The sequence below is a fragment of the Periplaneta americana genome, chromosome 1 (genome assembly GCF_040183065.1).
Source record: "Periplaneta americana isolate PAMFEO1 chromosome 1, P.americana_PAMFEO1_priV1, whole genome shotgun sequence".
In the NCBI taxonomy this organism is placed as follows: domain Eukaryota; kingdom Metazoa; phylum Arthropoda; class Insecta; order Blattodea; family Blattidae; genus Periplaneta; species Periplaneta americana.
In genome coordinates this window covers 110,486,564-110,513,862 of record NC_091117.1, presented here as the reverse complement: position 1 = coordinate 110,513,862, position 27,299 = coordinate 110,486,564, and positions in this window count along the sequence as shown.

Sequence of the window (27,299 nt, the reverse complement as noted above, 5' to 3'; positions counted from 1 at the left end):
TAATTTATGGGCAGGAGGATGCTCTGGTATAGTATGATTAGTATGTGTTGGTTTCCTATAGATGTCGAAGGATAGGTTACTTTTTTTTATTATTTTTATATCCAAAAATGGTATGGATTTGTTTGTTTCCAATTCAACTGTAAATTTTGAATTATTGTGAATTTGATTGAAATCGTATGCAATGGAATCACTGCTCGATTTGTTGTTGTGTATTATGATAGTATCGTCTACATATCTGCGATAATATATTATACCATTTTTATTGAGTAAGTTTTGAATGTGTTTTCCTTCCATATGTTGTAAAAAGATTTCTGTTAATATGCCTGATAACGGACTGCCCATTGCTAAACCACTGTTCTGTTTATATATTTTTTGATTAAAAGTGAAATAATTTTGTGACGTACATAGTGTTGTTAACTGAACTATTTGTTTGATTATTGAATCGTGAATTTTATTTTCAATAAGCTTTGTTTTAATTACTTCTATTGTTTCTTGGACAGGAATGTTCGTATATAAATTTTCTATGTCTAATGACATTAGTCTTTAATCTTTATCAATTGAGATATTTTTCAATTCATCAACTATATGTTAGGTATTTTTTACTGTATATACATTGTATATCCATTACCCAAAATAACAGCACCGAATTTTGACCTTCATTCAAATTCATATGATGCCAGTTAAATACTTGCTTCAACAGTATCATTAGTAGTGATTTATTTATTCAATATTTGATCTTTTTCACTTAATTCTGATACTTGACTTGCGCCATACCACACGCTCATTACAATTACAGTATTGGATATCGACAATACATCGCCATGTAAGTTTCTTACATTTAACATATCATACAAATTAAATGTTAAATCCGTTAAAATTGGGTCATCAACTTATTGATTTCAATTACTTCCAGATTGGAGGAACAGCATTATCGACAAAATCAAATACAGTATATATTATTAATCAACACCAAACAATCCAACGCATAATATATTGACATTTATAATAAAACCATATAAACTTGAAAAATATTCAAATAATTACGTCACACAAACCAAGATACATACGTTTCTGAATGGTGGAAATATATATATATTATTGTGAAACAGAAATAGGAATATAATAAATGTAATTACTGTAATTTTGCAACTCTTCACATTCATAATATTTTTATCTTAGTTTTAGATTTTATTATTTTTATCATTTTTAAATCATGTCAATTTATTATCTCATATGTGAAGACTTGCATTTATATATATATATATATATATATATATATATATATATATATATATATATATATATATATATATATATATGTGTGTGTGTGTGTGTGTGTATGTGTGTGTGAATCAATATATTTTGTAATCTATACGTGCATTTTAAGTAAGTGACAATCAAGGCAGTCATATGTGAATGTCAATGTGTATCACAGCAATGTTGGTTTTTAATATGTCTCATTTTGCATGCCACTAAATATGTTTTGTATTTGTAGATATTATGTAGAGAGCACTGATACTGCTAAAATGTACTTCGTATCTGACGATGTTGGCGTAGATCAACGAAAACGTTCATACGTCCTTTAAACATGTAATGTAAAGGTGTAGCACCTTAAGCATATGCTGTGAAGTCAGTGACTGAAATAAATATTTTTAAGATAAAATATAGACTTCTCTGAAAATTAAAAATGAATTGCAAAATAACAATTTGTAGCTAAATAACGGATTTATATGCAAAGGAATCCATAATCTTATAATGTTATTGGTTTAAAGAAATGTTAAAAAACATTTAACTTAGTAGGATTTTCGAACGTGTGGTGATTATAGGCTAGAATTAAGGAAATAATAACTTATGACGTAGTTTCTCAATTCGCACCACTTTGTAGGTGCCTAATTCGCACCGGTGGGATATGAGCAACTGTAGCAATTCTAGCCGTACAAAAGAAGACCCCAAAAATTTTACTGAACGAGGAATGCATCAGGTGGGTGCAATATCAAGTGGTAGGAAGGACGTTAATACAACAAGTGTGTGTCGTACAAGCGCACCAGGTAATTTGTCCCACCCATGATAATTTTTAATCGTCAAACAGTGCATCCTTCATTATCAGCTGGTGCTCCTCCAGGATCGTTATTTGTTTGCTCTGAGTGAGGTTACATCAACAGTGAACTATTTGTCGAATAGTCAAACATTTTATTTGCCACTCAAACCTGCCATAGAAAAAAGTAGGCTACTGCTTCTGTATGTCCACCTATACGCCCTACTCCAAAAATTTAGAAGCTAGATTATCTCCGGAAAATGGTGTGTTCCTGTTTCAGTTTACTCGTCATAATACTCATAGGCCCAGCATTTAGATGTTTCTATCTTCAAACCATTTCAGACAGCTATATCATGAAGCAATTCTTAGATGGCTTCGAGATAATCGTGGAGAAAAGGTGACACAATTTACAGTCTGAACTGCCTAGTGAGGCACATGGCAAATGTGTAACAATAAAAAATGCGTTCAGAAATTTTAAATGTTAGATAATTTATGATCTATTTTTTCAATTTCATTTGAAGATGCGTTACTCTCTTTCATTAATTTCAATGAACTTGTAATTTGCATTTATTACATTATTCATATTAAATACTGTTCAGTATGTTCAGTATTAAAAGTTTTCGTTCATCCAGTTCAATGCAGATAAAGAGGTGCTATTTAAGAAACCGCAGGTGCTATTTAGGAAACTAGTTGCCTAAATGGCTCCACTGACAAGTGTTTCGAAAATGTCATTCTAAATTAAAAAATATTAAATCAAATTCAAGGATTCTATTTTACATCAAAGGAAAAGTTATAGGAATGTATCTCTGTACAGGAATGCAGAAAAGAAAAACTGTATTGTTCAATAGAAATTATAAATTCTAAAGTGATGCGATATAGGCAACCTTACCCTATTCTTTTCCATCGTTACCTTCATTGCCATTTATTCCAACATCGGCACTACCTTCTCCGTTATTTGTTTCAGATTCAGCACGAAGCTTTGATCCGCGTAAGTGGTGATATTTACTTATATCATCTTCTTCATCTGAATCTTCATCTGTGGCAGCATCATCTTTCACAGGAAGTGGGGATATCGTAACAAATATGTAATTTCTATCAATCACTTCATTATCATTCTCCATTAAGGTCACAATTTCGTGGAGAGTGAAATAACTGAAACAATAATACTACGTACACTTCGCTTTAAAATGAATGAAACGACTCTTGGTCGTCGGAAGTTGAAGTTCAACAGCGCGGTTCACTCGATATCGACGTAGCCAGGAAGACATCTGGTCGTGCATGCGTAGGCCTATTTTCATCCTATTCCAAAGTGCACACCAGTGCAAAATGTTATCAGTTATCTGTGTATTTCTGGTGTACGTATCTTTTTACGTCCTTAATGAAAGATTGAAATATACCGTGTAACACGAAAGTCATTCGCCGAAGTGCAAAATCAATATTAATTTTGAAATGACAAATGTAGATATATGGCAAAGACAGCAAGGAACATTGCAAGGACCACGAAAAAGACGACAAGGACAAAGGTCAGGTCCATGGTTACATACAAGAAACACGACAAACACCACGACAAGGATTATGCCGCGACATAGACCACCATAAGGATTAAAAAGACCAGGACCACAAAAAGGACTATTAGAAAGACAACAAGGACCGCGATAAGGACCATGATAATATACTACGACAAGAAACACGACAAGCACCACGACAAGGATTAAATTAATACCACGGCATGGACCACGATAAGGACTTCGAAATTTACCAAGATAAGGACCATGACAAAGACAACAAATACTTATTAAGGACCACGACAAAAGCAGCAAGGAGGACGATAAGAACTATTATAATGCCAACAATGACCACAATAAAGACAACATAGATCACGATAAGAGTCATGTGAAAGACAACAAGAACCATGGCAAAATAATAAGGATCACGATAAGGACCATGACAAGGAAAACAAGAACCAATATAAGAAACGCGTTATGGATCAAGACAAGGGGCACGATAATAGCTAATTACGAATTAGACCACGATAAAGACAAGGTTCATGATAAGAGTCACGACATGAACCATTATAAGGTCCAAGACCATGACAAGGAACATAACAAAGACAACAAACACCACGATAAGGACCATGATAAGGACCACAAAAAAGACAAGGATTACGATAAGAAACATGACAAAGACAACAGTGGCCACGAAAGGACCATGGGAAAGACAAAAACGATCATTACAATATCTACGGCAAGGATTACGATAAGGACCATGACATGGACCTCAGAATAATCACAGTAAGGATTTCGTCAAAGACAAGAACGATGTTAAGAACCATGACAAAAACAAACCAAAGACAAGGACCACGATGAGAATAACGATATGGGTCGCGACAAACACTGTGATAAGTATCACGATAAAGACCATGAAAAACACTACGACAAGGTTCATAAAGACCAAGACAGCGATAAGGATATACGAAGGAGAATACAGACCACTATAAGAATCACGATAAGAATAAGGACGAGGACTACGATAAGGATCACGACATGGTCCACGACACGCACCACAATGTTCAGGATAAGAACCATAAAATAAACCACTTTAAGAACTGCTACACTGACTACGATAAGGATCACGACAAGGACTACGATAAGGACCAAGACATGACAAAGACAAGGAGTAAGATAAGGGCTATTACAATGATAACAAAGATCACGACAAAGGCAACAATAATCACGATAAAAAACAGAATGAGGATCACGATAAGGACTATGCCAGAGACAACAAAGACCAATGTAAGAAGCGTCACATGGACGAAGACAAGAACCACGATAATAATCGCGACATGAACCACGATAAGTACCATGAGAAAAACAGAGAGAACGATAAGGGTCATTACAATGACAACTAGGACCACGACAAAAACAATATTGTTCACGATAAAGAATATGACAAAGGCAACAATTATCGCGATAAGGAACAATTTAAGAACGCGAATTGGACAAAGACAGAGACAACTATAAGAATCACGACAAGGACTACGATAAGGACCAAGGCCACTATAGGGACCATGACAAAAACAAGATCGAAAAAGGCCGTTACAATGAAAACAAGCGCTGTAATAAGGGCCCCACCAAAGCAGAGAATAACCAGAGCAGAGACAACAATGGCACGATAAAGACCATGGAAAAGATATCAAGAACCACTATAAGGACCTCGATAAGGACAAGGACCACGATAAGTATCATAACATGGACCATGACATGCACCACAACAATGATCGCAATAAGAAACCATGACTTGGACAACAATAATGACCACTACAACTATTACGACAAAGAAACAACGACCATTATAGGACCAAGAAACGGACGAACACAAAGACAACTATAACAACGACCGCAGTAAGGCTCAGGACATGCATCGCGATACGGATAACAATCAGGACTATAGAACCATGACAAATACAACAAGGACCATGATTAGGACTACAACAAAGGCAACAAGATGATGATAAGAATCACGAGAAAAACGACAAGGACTACGATAATGACGACATGGACAACGGAAAGTACCACGACAAGGTTTATAATAACGACTGCGATATGGTTCACGACTAGGAATACGAAAGAGCCACGATAAGGACCAAAACTACGATTAATAGCATGACAAATACAACAAGAATTGTTACAAGGACCACAACAAGAACAAGGACCAGAAGAAGGATCACGAAGAAGACAGCCACTTAAGGGCACAATTTCACAACTTAGCTCGGGTCACAAATTATCATTGCTTCTCTGTACCGAATGACAAATATCTACTGTGGGATCTAAATTCTGGACTGCTGCTAATGTCACTGTCTTGTTTCGGTAGCTCATACGAGTTCAGTAGCGTGTCGGTTCCACTGTATAACTGAAACTTCTCCTGTTTTTTTAGCCCCTTATAGTATATAGTACGGAAATATTATTGACAACTTCAACAATCAAGATTTTGCATAAGATACAGGATTTCGTTATTTAACAAATGCATTTAATAATTAGTATTAATATATCTAATTAGTCAGTAACTGCAACAGTGCTTTTTCATTCAATCATAACATGAATAAAATTGAATACACATTAAATTAAACAGTATTGCAAACACGTAGATAAAATAGTTAAAATCAACTAAAGGGGTGAGAATGAAATAGTGCAAAGCCACACGTTTAACAAAAATTGTTTTGTGCGAGTGCATTTCTTACACATGTGTATATGTATATGGGAAAGCTACTAATAAAATATTGTAATAATTACTCAATAAATGGCACAGGCCTAAGGACACTAAACCTTTGTAAAAGTTTGTCTGTGTGGCTCAGGAATATTTATTTTTAATTTCATTCTAATTGTTAGTTTTTAATATGGTGTAAATGCATTCATTAGATTAACGTTTATAATATTATAATTTCTAATTTTGTACTATTTGCAATCATTAACAGGACTTTGTAAATCTCTATTTCAACGTTATTTAGTTATTTCAACGTTATTTAGACAAAAAAAATCGTTGTTTAGACTAAGAATCGAACTCGCACTCGCACTCTTTTACACAACACGAAGAAGTCTTAGCGTCTGAGCTATTGAAACGACACGAGAGCTTTTCTTTCTGTGCGGAATGCCGATCTAATCATGAAGTCCAATGTCGATTTAACAACACGATTTATGTATATATTTATCTATTATTTACGTCATATTACCATATTTTTTGCAGTTTTTGAAGTGAATTTGGGAACGATGCTAGTAACAAACCAAATAGCCTGAATTTAAGTAACTCAATATTCGTTATCTTGTATATCAGTGGTCTAATCTCCAATCATGCGCAGTGTCTTACATCTGAGGCATTGGAATATGCAATCGTCTCATTCTTTTCTAGGGAAACTGTACATTGGCTCACATGAAATAACGTGGAAATGAACTCTATGAGACATAATGTTGGCACTATGCCTACTCCACTCCACATATCGCCCTGGGGACAGAGGTATTCGAACTATGAGTTGTAGGTATAGCCTATATTGTACTAGTTAATCTAACCAAAAACAACCTTTTAGAGCATTAACGGTATATACAATCTACAGAAATAAAAACATTGAGACCAATTCTTTTTAAAACATGGTGTTTATTTCGCTTCAATTTTATAGAACATTCTAGGATAATTTTTCATCATCCCTGCACGCATAAACACCATGCTGAATCATATTATAACATCATTCTGTAATAATGGATATTAAAGCTAAGGTGATAGCGCTTATTGAAGAGGGAGGAATGAGCACTGCTAGTCCACAGTAGTGATGAGCAGAAAATCACTGACCTGTGATTTTATCACGGTGATCGAAAAATCACGATCACACTCGTGATTAAACAGCTCTTTAAACAGTGATCACAGTTCGAGGGCTAAACTGCTCACCATCTCAGACAGTTGTTCTTTTCCACTGCGTGTGCTGCGCTGCGCTGCTGTGTTTATGCTACCAAGTGACAAACACTGGGAACAACTACGCTCGCGAACTGTGAGCACCTGATTTTTACAATACATTCAGTGTAGCCAACTCAGTAGATTTCAGGCTGATCCTGGCAGATTTCAATTTCTTAAAGCCGGAAGATATACTATTGTCAGCTGACAGCCATAAAATCTGGCAGGTTTTTACATTGCTTAATTGATTCCATTATTTTAAGCAGTGACGTTATTAATTGGCTACACTATTCAACTAGTAAAATTACAATAATAACAAAATTTTACAAAATATGACAATGATTTTAAAAATAACAATGTTTCATTCATCTTCTGAGTGATGTGTGAATTGTGTCAAATTACTAACTTTCAGTTTTTTTTCCTATATAATATTTCACTTCAGGAATACTGGAAAAGATCAAATGGACAATCATTATATTAGGTAATGAGAAGATAAAATAATGTTCAGTTTGTCTATAGCATTAGATTAAATGAATGAATGAATGAATGAATGAATGAATGAATGAATGAATGAATGAATGAATGAATGAATGAATACTGACTTTCAAATCTTTAATCGCTTTTTAAAATGATGAAGCACCTATATTTACATCTCAGAATTATGCTTACACTTGACTTCTGTGAACTGCAAAAATATAACCTCAACATTTTCTCATCCTCCCCTACCATGTGCGAAATATCGAGAGCATTGAAACATTCGCAGTGAGACGCTCTGATGAGCGGGGAAGAATGAACTGTTCAGTTTTCACCTCGAACAAGTTCGCAGTTCAACCTCTGTTTATCACTGTTTCACCGTCTAAGATCACCGTGATCATAAATGAGCAATCACAGATCGAATAGTGATTACAGAATATCAGTTTATTTCATCACTAGTCCACAGTGCGGACAGTGGTAAGGGAGATGTGCTCTATGCGCCTGCGCGAATGAGACAGCTTGCTAGTTTGATGTATCTGTACAGTCAACTCACAAAGACACTCACGCAGTAGGCTCTCAAGCTCCAGGCAACGCGATGAGCCTGGTAGGATTTGTCCGTGCTTAATAATATGATATACGTTAACGTGTCAGTTACTTAAAAAACTATCACTATTTTAAAATCATCGCAATGGCCAGTGACTGAAGCTATGAAACAAGTGGCAATATCTCACATATTCTCAATGGGTTTCCTAAAGGAGCAATTCTCACAAACTTAAAATATAAATTTCTTAATATACTCAATAATAATAATAATAATAATGAGTCTAATAATAATAATAATAATAATAATGGTTTATTTAACCTAGCAGAGATAAGGCCACACGACCTTCCGTAACACTCAACCAGAAGTAAAACTGCGGTACAAAAAAAACTACAAATTTACAAAGTAAAGCACACTACAATTTTACACACAAAACTGAAGTAGATAATCATAACAATATAAGAAGAAAATATTAACACTCGTATTATGCAGCTATATTGTTCCAAACCTAACATAAAATTTATATTACTTATATCGCTAAAGAACAATAACAGAATATAAACGATAACTTGAATATTATTTATATCGTTTACCTCATGTCCACTCCCTTGTGCCGCTTTTGGCATTGCAGGTTTTAGTTTATGTTCTATATGATCTTCTAACTTTTTTGTTTGCAAAATTTCAAATATGGCGTTCGTTTATCATTAATGATGTTTTTTATGTCTTCGTCCCACTTCCTAATTTTTCGTTTTCTCTTACTTTTATTATGAAAGCCAATGCTTTCCGATACTGCTTTTTCAAAGTAGTTGTTAAGTGAAGCCATTCTTCTATATCATCGGAGGACAGTTTGATACTCTGAAGATATGTTTCTAATAGCTGTTCAAAAAGCCATCTAATACTCGTATCGTTTAGTAGAGCTACTTTAAGGACCTTTTTTAATTTGAATTTCTTTTATGTTTGTGAGCTTTGATACTTTAATCGAATTGCGAAAGCTAACGTTGCTTATGAAAGAGTCACATACTCTACCATTTTTGAGAATATTACATAAGAACAAATAATCTACTATATAGTATATAATTTTCGACATTTAAAGTAATCACACTTTATCTCATAGTTATCTATATCCGTAGTTACTTGGCAGAAATTTGTATGAATATAAGGATGCTATAATTGTAATAGTAATCAAATGACCTTAAAGTGACTAACAGCTTTTTTCGCCACAAAGACATCCACAAATACACATGGAGCTCAAGAGGCTATAGATCAATTATTGATTATGTAATAGTAAATAAAAAGCTAGCTACATTTATTGAAGACACGAGAGTATATAGGGGATATGATATTAATACAGACCACTTCTTGCTAATCTCTAAATTTAATATGCCCCCAAAATGGTACAGAAGTAAAACAAAATTATATCAGAAAGAAGAGGTATACAAAATCAACCTATTAGAAGACATGAGTATCCGACAACTCTATCAGAATAGAATAGCCCTACAAGTAGTGGAAACACCTATGAGTTTAAATGTAAATGAAGAATGGCAATTATTGAAAACTATTCTAACACAGGCTGCGTCAGAAGCCCTAGGTAAACGAAAGAAAAGACGTACTAGAAGAGGACTTAACATTTGGAACGACGAATTAGCAACAATAATAAAAGACAAAAAAGATGCATACTTATTATATATTTCCCACCCCACGGATGAAAATCGCATTAAATATAACAGACTCTCTGCAGTTGCAAAGAGAGAAATAAGGAAAATTAAAAGAGAAAGCTGGGATAAATTTGTAAATAATAATATTGAGTATGATATTAATGGCAGACAAGCTAAAGCATACAAGATTATGAAAGAACTAAATAAAGAAGTAAAAGATACTATAAACTGGAACCCCATTTCTGAGATACAATGGCTAGATTTTTACCAATATTTATGGACTAGTAAGGATGATGAAGAAAACATACAAACGGCTACATACAATGAATATGTGGACCCAATTTCAATAGATGAATTGAAAAATGCTCTCCAAATAACCAGAAATAGAAAATCGCCGGGATCAGATGGTTTAAATCTGGAATTGTTTAAATATGCGCCACAATGCTTTTTACAAAGATTTTTAAGTTTTTTAAATATATGTTGGAAGTTTGGTCACATACCAGAAGAATGGAATATAGCACTAATTACTCCCATTTTTAAAAAAGGGAACAGGAAGAATTGTGAAAATTACAGAGGGATTAGCCTTCTTAACTCAGGCTATAAAATATATGCCAAGATTATCTCTCAAAGACTAAACAAAATTGCAGAAGTGCTATTAGCAGAAGAACAGAGTGGGTTCCGCAAAAACAGATCATGTATTGATAATATCTTCACCATAACGCAGATTATAGAAAAACATGTCGAATTTAATATTCCCACATATATGGCTTTCATAGACTTTGAGAAAGCATTTGATATGATTAGCAGAACAAAATTGTGGATGATATTAAAAAAGAAAGGAATTCCTGAGCATCTAATAAGGGTGATACAAAGTATGTACAAAAATACAAAAATCAAAATGAATATCAACAAGATTACCACCAACTTGCGAGAAGTTAACCAAGGGGTTAGACAAGGGTGTCCCTTATCACCTACTCTTTTTAATTTGTACCTAGACGAAGCCGTAAGAGAATGGCAGAACAATTTAAAAACACATTATTTTATAGATAATATAATTTTAGATTACTTACTTTTCGCAGACGACCAGTTGGTGTTGGCTGATTCTGAAGACAACCTACAGAGAGCAGTCCATCTGTTGAGAATTGTTGCTAATAACTACAATCTAAAAATATCACACAGGAAAACTAAAGTATTTGGCTTCTGCGGAAATAATACAATAAGAACTAAAATTGTAATAGAGGATAAGATGATTGAACAAGTAAATTCTTTTACTTACCTTGGATGCGATCTCTCTTACATATCCTCCACAGACGTAGAAAACAAGTTAAATAAATTTTTAAGACTTATTGGTACAATTAAACGTACACTCATAAATAAAGTCGACAGAAAAACTGTACTCAAATTTTACAAGACACTGGCAATTCCGACATTTTTATATGGTTCAGAAACGTGGATTCTGACTAGAGCCCAACAGAGAAGAATTGAGGCCGCTGAGATGAGACTCTTAAGGCCACTAGCAGGATTTAGACTACAGGACCATAAGAGAAACGAAGATATACGTCGAGAACTTAATATCGAGAGTGTAATAACTATAATTGAAAAATATAGAAATAATTGGTACGGCCATATAACAAGAATGCCCAACGACAGGATACCTTTCAGAACATGGTGTTATAGACCTACACGAAGAAGACGAGTGGGAAGACCAAAGAGACGTTGGAGAGACCAGTTTGATGGATAAAATTCTGGAGGCGGAACAGGCCATCGGCCTAAACCTTGAAGTTATTGATGATGATGATGATAATAATAATAATAATAATAATAATAATAATATATCGTCATTGTCATCATCATCATCGTGCACAAGGTTGGGACATAATTGTTCGTTCTGATTCCGCAGAACTCCTGTCAATCTGGCCGTTTCTATCTTCCACCTTTGGAGTTGTAATAGATAATCCTTCTAACGACACTTGTACAAATGTGACAATCAACATGGTCTTTCTAATTTTTTCTGTACATAAGTCGAACTTTTAACAAAGACATTTTACCTATTCCACAATCTTTTCTGCCAGTGATGCATAAAATCACACTTCTAAGAGATGACCAGTTGGTACGGCACTCACCTGTCACTCATGTGTGATTAGTAAAGTCCTGCGTTTGAACACCTAGAGTCTCCAAGCAAACCTCAACAGTTTAGGCATAGCCAATATATGGAGTATAGCTCGGCGGCATCAAACTCTACTCATACAGCTCAAGTCTGCTATTCAGTCAGCATGCGAAAATTAAACAAAGCTAGGACTTGAAGATCATTAGCTAGATCTTGGAGGTTAGTGTTCTACTAGAAAAAATTGGTAGCGAGCACTTCATCAGGAAAGAATAAAATATACGAGTATTTTATCAGAAAGATGAAGACATTTTTCATTTGAAACACATAAAATGTTTACAGTTATTCATTGTAATGTGTAGAAGCTCGTAAAACACAAAATCAGTATAGTTTGTTTTATTTAAGTTTTTATGGAAATAATTTATGTTTTTCCCATTGTTCATTTCAAGCTTCAGTTACACCTAAAGTATCTAGATGCGTTTTACTTATTGTAAAAATCAATCTACCAATTCCGGGGCCAGATAGCCATGGCGACTAAAAATTTTTATGTGGCGCCTGAATTCTTTTATTGAGTTCAAAATTTTTTAAGACCTCGATTTCTTTTATGTAACAACGACTAATATACAAAGTGTTTAGTCCACACCTGTGGAGTAACGGTCAGCGCGTCTGGCCGCGAAACCAGGTGGCCCGGGTTCGATTCCCGGTCGGGGCAAGTTACCTGGTTGAGGTTTTTTCCGGGGTTTTCCCTCAACCCAATATGAGCAAATGCTGGGTAACTTTCGGTGCTGGACCCCAGACTCATTTCACCGGCATTATCACCTTCATCTCATTCAGACGCTAAATAACCTGAGATGTTGATAAAGCGTCGTAAAACAACCTACTAAAAAAATACAAAGTGTTTAAAAATAGTGGGCAATATTTTAGGAATGCATTCCCCATATGTTGTCGTTTAGTCAATTATTCGAAGACACATCTGAACCTCACAAGTGAAAACAACATGGCACCACTTATGAGACAACTAGGCCAGGAGATAATAGGGTAGGGTAGCCAGTTCCTTTCCCCCTCCATTGCATACATCAACGATTAGCTATATATTATACTAATCACACTTCAGATGCATACGAACATTTCCCCATAATGTGGACAATTAAAATAGTATATTACAAAATGTGTTCGAAAATGCTTCTTTTCCGAGTTATGGCGGTGTATTTATAATACCATTTACATACCCGTAAAGGATATATTAAAAATATTCACCTCTTGCTTGAATACAGGCCTCACATCGACGCCTCATGGTTTGTAATAAAATAAAATAAATATAAATAAAATTTATAAAATTAAATTTATATATTAAAACAAAAATAAATAATTCATAAATAAAATGTATAAAAAATAAATAAAAAATATGAAACTAATTAGGTCTATGTATGAAATTTTAGTTATTTCTTCAAATTCAAATGTTCGAACACCATCTACACTACAATAGGCAGCTCGGAAAAAGGCTCCACTAATAATTATTCGTAATAAAATTTCTTTTGGAATGTTACTGGTGACAGAAATAAAAAATAAAAAAAGTTGCGGAAAAAGGTCATAACAATATAAATTACAATATAAAAATTGTTATAACACATAAATAATTTGGGAGAATAAATACTTAGAAATGAAGAAAATTAAGCTACAAATTGAATTTTATACCCTGACACAGATTATTTGGTAACAAGATCACCCCACATGAATAATGTGAATTACATCTAAAAATACTGTACATTAATTATTTATGTTATTCTTAATTCATATTGTTAGTATAGGGTAAACTAGGGTCTGTTGGACAGTCGGGCATGTTGGACACTCTGTACTTTAACGTGTTACCTCGCCACTTGTGGGCACCACATTCTGCTAGAAGTCAATGACGGAAGTAGCCACACTAGTGGCTACTTCCGTCATTGACTTCTAGCAGAATGTGGTGCCCACAAGTGGCGAGGTAACACGTTAAAGTACAGAGTGTCCAACATGCCCGACTGTCCAACAGACCCTAGTTTACCCTACATTTAAATATCCTAATCTTGTCAATTCTAATAGTTCTAGTATTAAATTTAAAAAGTTATGTATGGATTTTATAAAAATTGAAAAATTGTAAGTTTAAATTTATATACTATAATTGCACGGTAGACATAAGACAAATTGTATTGTATAATTATTAATTTCAATTCAGGAATCCGTCCCTGAGCACGAGTTCTACTCTTTCAGGGGTGAGCTAAAGTTTTTCTGTATATATTATATTTTATGTTACAATTATTAACAAAATAATAAATAAATAAATAAATAAATAAATAAATAAATAAATAAATAAATAAATAAATATACCGGACAAATACATAGAATTTTAAAAAGAAATAAGAGAGAAATGAAAATAATATTGAAAAACCATCAGTGGGGTAATGCTGTTATCCCTCTTGGTAGCAGGAGGGTTAAGTGCATCCAGGGTAAGCTAAAGCATATGACATTTTAGTGACAAACGAATATATCTTTTAACCAGGTCACATATTAAAATTTAAAATTCAAACTTCACGGAATTTACAAAAATGTAAACATTTTAATCACATTTTCTCAAAAGTAACGAAAGTGCACTTATATCCCATTTCAATTCCAAGTAGTATTTTGTAGCCTACATGAGTACAATTTCTGTTGTTCACCGACTTATAAAGAAGAGCAAACGAATAAACAGGTGTAAAGTAAACACACGGTAACGGAGCGTGCGGCGAAATTGCTTGCTTCATTGTAGATTGAACAGCTTGAACTCGCAGTGTTCTCCATACAAAGTTAGTTTGATTGCCGTACACATAACTTGTATTCAAAGTGAACAAACGCAGGTCTCTAGTGATTAGGCACTGTGGGGAATCGTTGAGATTCATCGACATGCACTCCCTCAGCGACTTTCCAAAACGAGTTACAATATGTGGCAGTGGCACGAGGCACGCCGAGGAGCATCTCTATAACCTCCTGACCTCCACGAGAAAGGGAGTTGGGCTGCCCAGCTATTTACCGCCGCGCCGCTCGCGGTTTTGCCAAGTTCATCGCGAGGAGACCCTTCCCTTTCGTTTAATAATGCAGCTCATCTGTTATTTGTGTGTTGCGGATAGTTTCACTAACGTCTGCTTTCCATGATTACCTCTCTGTCCGTGATATAATAGGCTATATGTGCCAACTGACTCATTATAAGCACATTATGGCAACAGTTCTAAATAATCATCTTCACTTTTTGTACGTACGGCTATGTTCAAGAATTATTAAGAAACGTCTCCAGATGGCATGGCTAGAGTTGGGGATGAAGACACTTAAACTTTAAAAATAGGCGGCCAAAATACACTAAAACAACCGAAAGAAGCACTTAAAAGCACTAAAATGCGAACTGACACAAAAATGTATATTAATGGATATACAGAATAGAAGGGGACCGATGAACTAAAATTTATGAGGTGATTCTACGTGTTAAAAATAACAAAACTTGTATTACACATTTCCTTCGATGAAGCACGGTTAAGCAGGAAAAAAATAGTCTTTACCCAATGTTCACAGAGCTCCATTGCGGTAAAGGCCAGAGAGAAATGGCTGATAGCTGTACAAGCAGATCGGTAAAAATGATCTGAATGATAGTGTCTTGAGTCTTGTTTTGCACATTGAACTGTTTAGCCGTGAATTTAAATTGAATAATTGCGAAAATCGTTAAAATAAATCTTGCAACGCAGTGTACTACCCAGTGTCTCCGACTGAGTACAACGGGGGGGGGGGGAGGGAAAGGTAAGAGATGGGTGGCCGGGCTTTTAAGAGTTATTGCACTAGCCGTGATATTGCCAAATGCTTCATAGAAACATAACTATTTCCTCTAAAACGGTGAATGTTAGAAAATAACTTTTTTAGATTTTCCAAATCCCTCCTCATTATCCATTACAAGTTTCATTTTGGTACAGTGGTTACTTTCCACCAAGGCCAGCCAATCACGGAGAAGAAGCTCGTGACGTAATTCCTAGACTTGTCGGATGATCATACTTAGCGCCTGAGACATATATTATGTCATTCTCTGACTCATGCATTTTTGCATGTTTACTACAACAATTATAGAAACAACAAACATGTTAAAAACAATTTATTGAAACTAAGAGAGTTATGGTTATTGTTATTAACGTATTAGAAGGCGACACGCTATTGTTTGGGATCGTAAATCTTCAATATGCAGTATAATGTGAGCTTATATCTTATCTAATTTAATTACAAATTTAAATGAAACATAAGTTTAACATCTGTTACTATTATTGTTATTATTGCTGTTATTATTATTATTATTATTATTATTATTATTATTATTATTATTATTATTATTATTATTATTACGGCTGGGGGGATCATCGTGCTAACCACACGATACCTCCATTCTGGTTGGATGATCGTCCACCTCTGCTTCGGCATGTGGGCGTAAGGCCAGCAGCCGGCTGGTCGGTCTATGCCCTTCACGGGCTGTAGCGCCACGGATTATTATTATTATTATTATTATTATTATTATTATTATTATTATTATTATTATTTTTTTTTTTTTTTAAATAGTAAGGAAAATAATTAAATAATGTACCTGTTTGATAATTACACATAGACTATAAAATACAATGGCTGAAATGCAAGTCAAGAAAATAATATAATATTTGATATGCATTGGATTCATTCACTATAGAGTATAACTTGCAATGGAAGAAACGGATTTACATACTTTTTAGACAAAGTAAGTTATTTAAGCCTAGCCATAATTATTTATGCCATTCTTCAGAACGCAAAATAATAATCAGATGCACCGTATAATGGATTATACGTGACACTTAATAATTTACAATTGCTTAATAAAACACAGAATAATTTACATTTAATAAATCCAAATATTTACACTCAGCTGTATTAAAATTAATAATAATGTCGTAACCATAATGAAAAATGCATTTTAATGGACAATAAACAATTTATAGTTTCGGATTGTGGAAATGAATTTTTATTTACATTTCACGCACAATTATTGACTGCTAACCACAATATGAATAATACCATTTTACAATTCTACCCCAAAAAAAGAAATTATAATATTATGAAATATAATGCAACATATTAATTTATATTTAATTCACAAATCAACTATAACCATTGTCAGTATAGGACTTTAGAAGCATCGATTCAGGTCCAAATTTAAACTCTTTTGAGAATATAACTAGACGAATATATATATATATATATATATATATATATATATATATATATATATATATATATAACTCGGTTGTTAAAGAACACAGGACTTCAAACTGACATCGACCAATGTCGATACACTACATGCACTCACGATATCTTTCATGCGCCATTCAGACGATGGCTTAGGAATTATATAAGTTATAATTTTATTGCAGTTGAAAATAACTTTACCAATTCATTAGACATTTGTGAATCATATTGTTTATAAAATGTTAGTTGGGAGGCCAGAGGGAATAAGACCTTTGGGGAGGCCGAGACGTAGATGGGATGATAATATTAAAATGGATTTGAAGGAGGTGGGATATGATGGTAGGAACTGGATTAATCTTGCTCGGAATAGGGACAGATGGCGAGCTTATATGGGCGGCAATGAACCTTCTTAAAAGCCATAAGTAAGTAAGTAAGTAAGTAAGTAAGTAAGTAAGTAAGTAAGTAAGTAAGTAAGTAAGTAAGTGTTTATAAAATTCTGTGAACCAAGAAATAATGAGAAGTTACTTCCGCCCACACTTTGTGATGAACAATTTCAGGCAGAATCAGCGGTGTTAGTTAATTAGCGTCATTGTCACAGACACTGGAAGAAGGAAATTACATTAGTATTCACATAATACATTTGTAGCACAAACTGGATACATATTTATGTTAAGAACACAAAGGAGACCATTTTATTCTCTTGACGAAGATTTGCTGGTATGAATAGCGTTAGGAAGGACAGATCGCCAAATTCTGGAACGAAATTATATCTTCCGAGTATAAAATCTTTAAATGGAAGAAGCTATTCTGATAGAATATCTGGATACGTAAGCGACTTCTTCTCCAGAAATTCCTTAAACTGAACATGAGCTTCACAACAGATATAAAACATTGTTTGAGCTTTTAATGCCCGTAAAAAATAAAACTACTATTAAAAATCAGACAATTCAATATTGATACCGTCACTCACTCACTCACTCACTCACTCACTCACTCACTCACTCACTCACTCACTCACTCACTCACTCACTCACTCACTCACTCACTCACTCACTCACTCACTCACTCACTCACTCACTCACTCCCTCACTCACTCACTCACTCACTCACTCACTCACTTAAATATGTTCTACAGCAGAGCTAGAATCGAATCATAGCAGCTACATAAAATTAATTCACAATACAATAGAACAAACAAGATAAAATAAACGAAAAAGGATAAAATAAAAATATATTACAATAATAAGAAAAAAATAAAGCAATTAAAAGAGAAGAAAAAATAATTAAACATTACGTGACATAAAGAAACATATAAAAAGGTAAAAATGGGATAGAATATATCATTACAAATAATGCGGTACTGTACATTTTGCATAGCATACGCAAACAGTCTTACTAAAAAAAAAAGTGCTTTCAGAATAAGAGAACATACAAGGCGGAGCTAGTTCAGGCCGGTCTATGTCGACTAGCCAGTGACAGTGAAGCGGTATTGCCTAGTTAAATCGTCGCGAAGTCTCGCTGAAGCGTCGCGTATTAATTTCTTTCTTGCGCGCACAATACTTATGGCTAGGAATGAATTTTAAGCTGTGCCATTCGATAGAGCTAGACATACTGAAATCAATTGTACGTACAAGAATGGTAATTATATGTCAACTGGTTCGCGTGTTTTCGCTTTAAGACAAAACAGAGATATTCAACCTACAGCATAGAATATACATATTTTGCTCTGAAGTCCCTCTCTGTAAACGAAGATAGATTCTGTTTATTTTCAAATTCAGATGTCGACTGTTTTCTCGTGTGTGATGTGTAACTTACCGTAACACTGTCTCTTTAATTTCCGATATAACAGGCAAGCGGTCCAGGAGAAATTACTATGGAGATGATGATTTTCTCACATGTTTTTTAATTAGTTTATTTTAAGACGCTTTATCAACTGCAGAATGAGACGCAGCGGGGTAATGCTATGAATGAATGTTGATGTCATAAGATGTCATAAGGTCACACACGTAGGTACACATATTTCCATTAGCTAACTCTCAAAGCACAAACGATAACACTAATACACAAATACTTATAGTACCCCAGTTACAAAATTATATCAGGTTAATATCCTGGTTATGGGATTGCAAATGGCTCTGCTGTTTCATCTGTTATACGTAAAAGGATAGTCCTATAGTCACAAGCGAGGAGTATGCTATTTTCTTATATACTTTTTCTAAAGGACTAGCTTATGATGCAGTGAGTGTCAGTTTTTCACAAACAAAGAATCTGACTGCAGAGGCGTGTGGTTTAAAAGTGCATACGTTATCTCATATTCTCGGACAAGACAAAGAGACAATTAAAATGGGTGGCATACTTGAATTTACCTCTCCTGGAAAATTATGCAAAATAAACGTGTTAATTATTTGTACAATTTTCAGAACCGTGTATTACTTCATCGTACGATATTTAAAATAATTAGCAGTGGGCCTATATGTTAGCAGTGCCATTATAATAGAACGTGGAAAGAAGAAGAAAGCTGAGAATAACCATAGGTACGATTTTCACTTTTCATTGGAATATTATACATGGTATAAGACGAAATATTGCATATTCATACGAGATACTTGGATGATATAGTAAACATAAACACTCCTGCCTCTTTTTCCATGAATTATACAAAGTATTAACAACATTCTTCCTTAAGAGCATTAGAAAACTTTATAAGATGAAGCAAATTAATTACATTTCACTTTTAAAATAAATACAGCCATGCTGGGAACGAGGAGATTTTATAATTCCATAACTCAATTTCTATTTAAAAACCTTTCGTTATATATATTACACTTTATACTTTTTTATAATATACAATTTTATCTTCAATATATTAACGATATTGTTGGGTTATGGTTTTCATATTCACTTCTGTATAACTACCTTCACTCGTAGGTTCATATTCCCACAGGCCAGAGTAATAGAATATAGAATCATGGAGCTCTAGGTAGGTATAAGCTTGAGTATTAAATTAAATTAAATAGGCTTGATTTAACAAAGTGAAAGAAAGTAATCTTCAATTTCAATATGAGTACTGAATTAGGCCTACATATGAACAGATATGCTTATATTCTTATAGCCGGATCCTTAGCCAGAATATGGAACTCTGGACCTCTAGATATGTAAAAATTAGATAATAAAATAAAATTAGATAGACTTAGTTTACCAGAGAAAAATAAAATAATCTGTAGTTTCAGTATGAGAACTGAATTATATATGAACACACATTATGATTACGTTGCATTATAGCCAGATTCGTAACCAGAATATAGAACCCTGGACCCCTAGGTATGTGTAAGCTAGAGAATTAAATTAAATTACATAGATTTCATTTAACAGAGGAAAAATAAAATACTTTTCAGCTTCAATATCAATACTAAATTACGTATCTACAGATATGTTTACGTTTTATTATCGCTAGATTCGTAGGCTGCTCCTACAAACAAACTGTATCTCATCTTTCCTCTGGAGAAATAAACAATAATAAATTCAGCTTTGCTGTACAAGGAAGTCTGAGACAGAATTAAGACATTGTTTCTCAGACATTAGCAAAGTAAATTTCTACATATCTGCCACTTTATTTCACAAGTTAATGACTGCAAAATCTACTGATCTGTGAAGCGAATAAGTAATAAAAATTGTGATGAAAATTACTTCAGTAAGAGTAATTATACTTAAACATTACACACAATAAAAGAACAGATCTTGACCCGCTCGCTTGCTGCAGCGAGCTGCAACTGTTAGAAAATCTGAAAAGGTTCATGTGTCCTGCGGAATTAATAAAAGAGGGTGGAAGCGGAATATCTAGCGAAATGTATAAGCTTGTACTTAGCTTACTGTTTCGGAAAAGGAAATTGTACCATAATTGTACCTGTCTTTAAGAAGGGGGACAAGACTAACTGTGGTAACTTTCGAGGACTTATCACTTTTATTGACATCGTACAAAATTTTGTCCAATATTCTTTTGAGAAGATTAACTTCATATGTACATGAAATTATTGGGATCATTAATGTGGTTTCAAGCGTAATAGATCGACTATTGATAAGATATTTTGTATTCGACAGATATTGTAGAAAAAATGGGAGTATAAGGGTACAGTACATCAGTTATTCACAGATTTCAAAAAGGCATATGACACTGTTGAGAGAAAAGTTTTTATATAATATTCTTACAAAAGTTGGTATTCCTAAGAAAATAATTCAATTAATTAAGCTGTGTCTAAGTGAAACGTACAGCAGAGTCCGTATAAGCCAATCTCTGCCGGATGCTTTTCCAATTCATTGCAGGCTAAAGCAAGGAGATTCACTATCACCTTTACTTTCTAACTTCGCTCTAGAATATCCCATTAGGAAAGTTCAGGGTAACAGAGAGGGTTTGGAATTGAACGGGTTACATCAGCTTCTTGTCTCTACAGATGAAGTGTATATGTTAGAATAAAATCCACAAACGATTAGGGAAAAAGATGGGAATTTTATTTGAAGCAAGTAAAGGATAGGTTTGGAAATAAATCCCGAAAAGACAAAGTATATAATTACTGTATGTCTCGTGACCAGAATATTGTACGAATGGAAATATAAAAATTGGAGATTTATCCTTCGAAGAGGTGGAAAAATTGAAATATCTTGGAGCAACAGTAACAAATATAAATGACACCCGGAAGGAAATTAAACGCAGAATAAACATGAGAAATGCCTTTTATTATTCGGTTGAAAAGCTTTTGTTATCTAGTCTGCTGTCAAAAAATCTGAAAGTTAGAATTTATAAAACAGTTATATTGCCGGTTGTTCTGTATGGTTGTGAAACTTGGACTGTCACTTTGAGAGAGGAACAGAGATTAAGGATGTTTGAGAATAAGGTTCTTAGGAAAATATTTGGGGGTAAGGGATGAAGTTGCAAGAGAATGGACAAAGTTACACAACGCAGACCTGCACGCATTGTATTCTTCAGCTGACGTATTTAGGAACATAAAATCCAGACGTTTGAGATGGGCAGGGCATTGTAGTACGTATGGGCGAATCCAGAAATGCATAGAGAGTGTCAGTTGGGAGGCCGGAGGGAAAAAGACCTTTTAGGAGACCGAAACGTAGATTAGAGGATGATATTAAAATTGATTTGAGGGATCCCGGCCAACTAGTCACTCATTACGAGTGCACCTCAGCACATGTGTGGACTTCGGTCCTAGGTTCATAGATATCTATGACGTAGTGCAGAGGACGGCCACTAGAGGGAACCCAAGAGTTGGAACTTAAAACTGAGACGATTCTTCCGACGCCGGGTTGGAATCCGGTGTGGCTTAGTGGATAAAGCGTCAGCACGTAGAGCTGAAAACCCGGGTTCAAATCCCGGCACCGGAGAGAATTTTTCTCCGTTCCATTACTCTTTCATCGTATGATTTGAGGGTGTTGAGATATGATAATATAAACTGGATTAATCTTGCACAGAATAGGGACTGATGGTGGGTTATGTGAGGGCGGCAATGAACCTAAGGGTTCCTTAAAAGCCGTAAGTAGAGGAAAGTGCCCAAAACCGGACCTCCATTTTGTTTTTGATTAAAAAAAATATAAAACAGTAAAAAATTATGCTTTAAAAGCATGTAAAATTTACTTTATAATATTATGCACCATTTACATTTTACTTTTAGAAAATATAATTAAAATTGGTATGAAAAAAAATTATTTTCAATAAGCTTACACTTTGGCGATTTGCAAAATAGTTGCCGAAATCGGACCCCTTGTAAAATTAAACAAAATAACACTAAACAAATTTGGAAAAAGGTATTAAATAAGAGAAAACATAATCTAGTTTCAAAGCATAAGCCTAATATTATAATTACAGATTTTAGTTTCTAAAAAGAGATATAGGATGTATTTTAAAAAAGATACACAAAACGTACAACAGAATTAAATCGTTTAGCGACAAAAATCGCAGATGTTCATGTCCTTTTCAGTCCCAGCACATAACGCAAATGACCAAAAGTTCCCCTTTAGAATCCTCCGAAAATTTTCTGTCACAAAACACACATACCAAGCATCATCTTTGGATGGGAAAACTTTCGAGAAGAGATCCAATTCAGATATTTCAGAGGTCACGTTGTTTTCATCTTCAGTGCTTGATTATCACATTTTTCACAAATATTTTAGGCGATTTTTCACGAGCCCTTTCCCTTTTCTTGAAGGCTGTACTTCTGAACCACGTCCCTGGCCGCCATTTCTTTTGCGTCCTTGAGCACGATTCCGTGCGTGTTGTTCAGCTTCCATTGCTTCTTTAGCTTTCTTAGCTTCCATCAATTGGGCTTCATAAGACGTAGATGTGATGATCGTAGAACTACAGATCTTTCGCCCCCTGTTCGAGAAACTCTTTTTAAATTTTGGAATGGGAGTGATGTCAAACGGGCGCGTCTTAGAAGATGTAGAACCCCGAGGATCCTCAAGTGTAGCTGATGACAGAGGAACACCCTGACCTGCTGAAGATGTTGATCGTTGATTTGGGTCAAACTCTACAATAACTCGTGGTTCGTTCACATCACATTCTTCTCCGTTCTCTGGAAAGCTCTGATTTTCTGCTGTTCGTTTCTTTAACACAGATTCATAGAAAGAGAAAATCTCGTTTTGTTTGCCTCTTCAATGTATTCGACATCTGAAAACAGCTTCTTGTTCAAGGGTTGCTTTAAATCCATTGATTGCTATTTGAGCTATTTGGCATCTAATATAGGCTTTGCCAAACAGGTCTATTGCATCAAAAGCACTGATAGCACGTTCATTGTGCCTTAACCACTGCCTGATTTCCTTGCTGTAGTGAACTTTCAGGGGAACCATGAAAGTTTTGTCCAAAGATTGTAGTTTTTGTGAAGAGTGAGGTGGCAGCGACACAATGGTAACAGGATTTGTTTTTGCCAAGTTGATCAGATCAATATTCTGTGTGTGTCTAAAGTGGCCATTCAAGAGCAACAGCACAGGGTTTTCCTTTGTAGGATTGGCAAACTCGATGAAGTGTAGAAACCACTGAGTGAAGGAGTTCATTTGGATCCACCCTGAATGGTACGCTGTAAAGATTATTCCTTCCTTCCCCGTTATCCTCTTGAAATTTGGAACAGAATTCCAAAAGAATAAGAGTGTGTACAAATACAGGTAGACTTTAAACATGAAAAAATAAGGGGTCCGGTTTAGGCAACTGAAGGGGGTCCGGTTTACGCGACTATAGCCAACACTTTGTTAACTCAATAGATTTTTAACCAAACATCTGAATTAAACGGTTTAATACCAAGCAGTAACCTTAAACCTTACCATTTAAAGATATATATATATAGATCGAATGGCTTACCTGTCAATATCTAGGAGAAAAAACAAAAAATGTAGCACAGTGTAAAAACTTTTTCCACTGTCAAAGCACATAATTACAGACTGATAAGCAACAAGTGAAGCGGGCGAAGTGTGTGCTCCGCTACAGAGTGGTAGAAGCCTAAACTACTATTTACTGTACACTTAGTTCTGCTAGAGTTCAAGAGAATGCAGAGCCAGGAGACTGGGAGTCCGCTTTAAGGGGAGGAGTCCGGTTTAGGGCACTTTCCTCTAAGTATATACAACGCTTAAGCAAGGTGTTTCATGTATTGTAACTATTGCAAAGCAATTTCCATGTCTAGTTACAGACTGTTTATACAACCATTGCTTATGTATGGTTTATTAGTAACGTGTTCTGTCCAATTTTGCATATGTCTCGTATTAAAGCTATACACGGTTTATTAGTAAGACCGAAAATGTATAAATAATATGGTGTAGACCTATGTAATATCTATCTTTGACCAATTATCCGAAATACATTTTTGAGACATTTTGAAATTTGGTCTAAAAATAACAAAAAAAAATTGCCAACCTGGATGGCTCAAGCGGTAGGGGCTCATATCCAAACACACTTTTAAAAGAGGTGAATTTTTATGATAACGCAGTATGTGATGTAAAAAAAGAACATTTCTCTATTTCTTAAAGTTGATGTTTTCGCATTAATCTGTATTAGGTCAAGTAATGCACTGTTACCAAGTAGTCCATGTTTTATAAATGAACAATAAAATTGTTCAGCTATTAACCTACGTTTGGTGAGTGATGATAATTAAATTTAAATTCAGAAAGTAAATTATTGTAGAAATTTTGTTCCGTAAATATGAATGATTATATGATTATACGTTTGAAAATAAATAAATCTCAGGAAGTCCACCGCTTTGGAGTAACGGTAGTTAGTATGTCTGACCGCGAAACGCGCGAGCGTGGGCTCAAATCTTGTTTGGAACAATTTACCTGGTTGAGTTTTTCCAGGGTTTTCTCTTAATCAATTAAGAGCAAGATAACTTTCGGCGCTGGACTCTGGACTGGCATTATCATCTTCATTTCATTAAGACGCTGGATAACCATTGCAGGTGATAAAGCGTCGTAAAATAAACCAATAAGAAGTCTAAGAAACGATTTTGAACTTTTTCGATGTTTTGTCTATACGATTCACAACATGGAGACCAAATTAGACTAGCATACTCTCATTGTGTATGAATTGCAGGCAATTGAAAATTAATGTCTTTAAAACTTCTAGAATTCCGAAATATTAAGTTCAAACGTTTAAAAACTTTCATTTGTTTTATTACTGTATGCTGATTAAATAAAAGGTTATAATTAATAGTAGGCCTTAGCTCCTTATACCTTTCCACTGCATAAATGTTCCAATAACTGAACATTCGTTGTTTAATTAGCTTTTAGAAAGGATGGACATCGAATACAAATCATAGAATAGTATTTCTTAATATTAAAATGTAGATTACTTCTTTTAACTCTATTTTTAAATATTGTCAAAATCTAAATGTAATTGTTCCATGTCACTTTTATTTCTTATCAATTTCAATAACTTAAAATCATGAACACAGAGTACACATCTTGAACATTTAATCACGTTAGGTAAATTATTAATAAATAAGAAAAATAATAGTGATCCAAGATTAGAACAAGAATAGTTAATAACGTTGGATTTAGTTTATCTTCAAAAAATAAATACAAAGAAATTATTCTTAATCTACTAAAAACGCAAAAAGCCAGCATAAATTTTTCCGGCGTTTTCAACATTACAGTGTTTTACCCACCGGACACAACTTTGCCGATTGTGCTACTACATAGGACAGGTGGTAGATCTATCGGGAGATATGATAGGATGATAAATGAGAAGTGATGTTGAAGGGGTAATGGGGATTGCGAAGGAATCGGATCGTGGCTCTTGAAATTGGTACTATCCCAGCGGAGGAAATTGGAAAACCACAAACACCTTGAGTCAGGATGGCCGACTCTTGCGATCGAACCCCGGATCTCCCGAATGAAAGGTGGAAATGATAAAAATTACACCACCGTACTCGATATAATTATTTATTAACATAACAATTTAATTTAAAATCACTATAATGATGAAGAAAAATAGATCATTTTGATATAATTTCATTCATTCATTCATTCACTGTTCTGCGCAAAGGCAGGTTTTTCATTGCGAACCCGGCTTTCTCCAATCTCTCTTATTTTCTGCCTTCCTTTTTGTCTCCTCATATGATTCATATATCTTAATGTCGTCTATCTCCTGATATCTTCTGCCCCGTACTCTTCTCATGTTCACCATTCCTTCCAGTGCATCCTTCAATATGTAGTTTCTTCTCAGCCAGTGACTCAACCAATTCTTTTTATTACGAATATTAATACACAAATTCATATTAGTGACAGTCAAAATATGAAATAATGTAAATATTT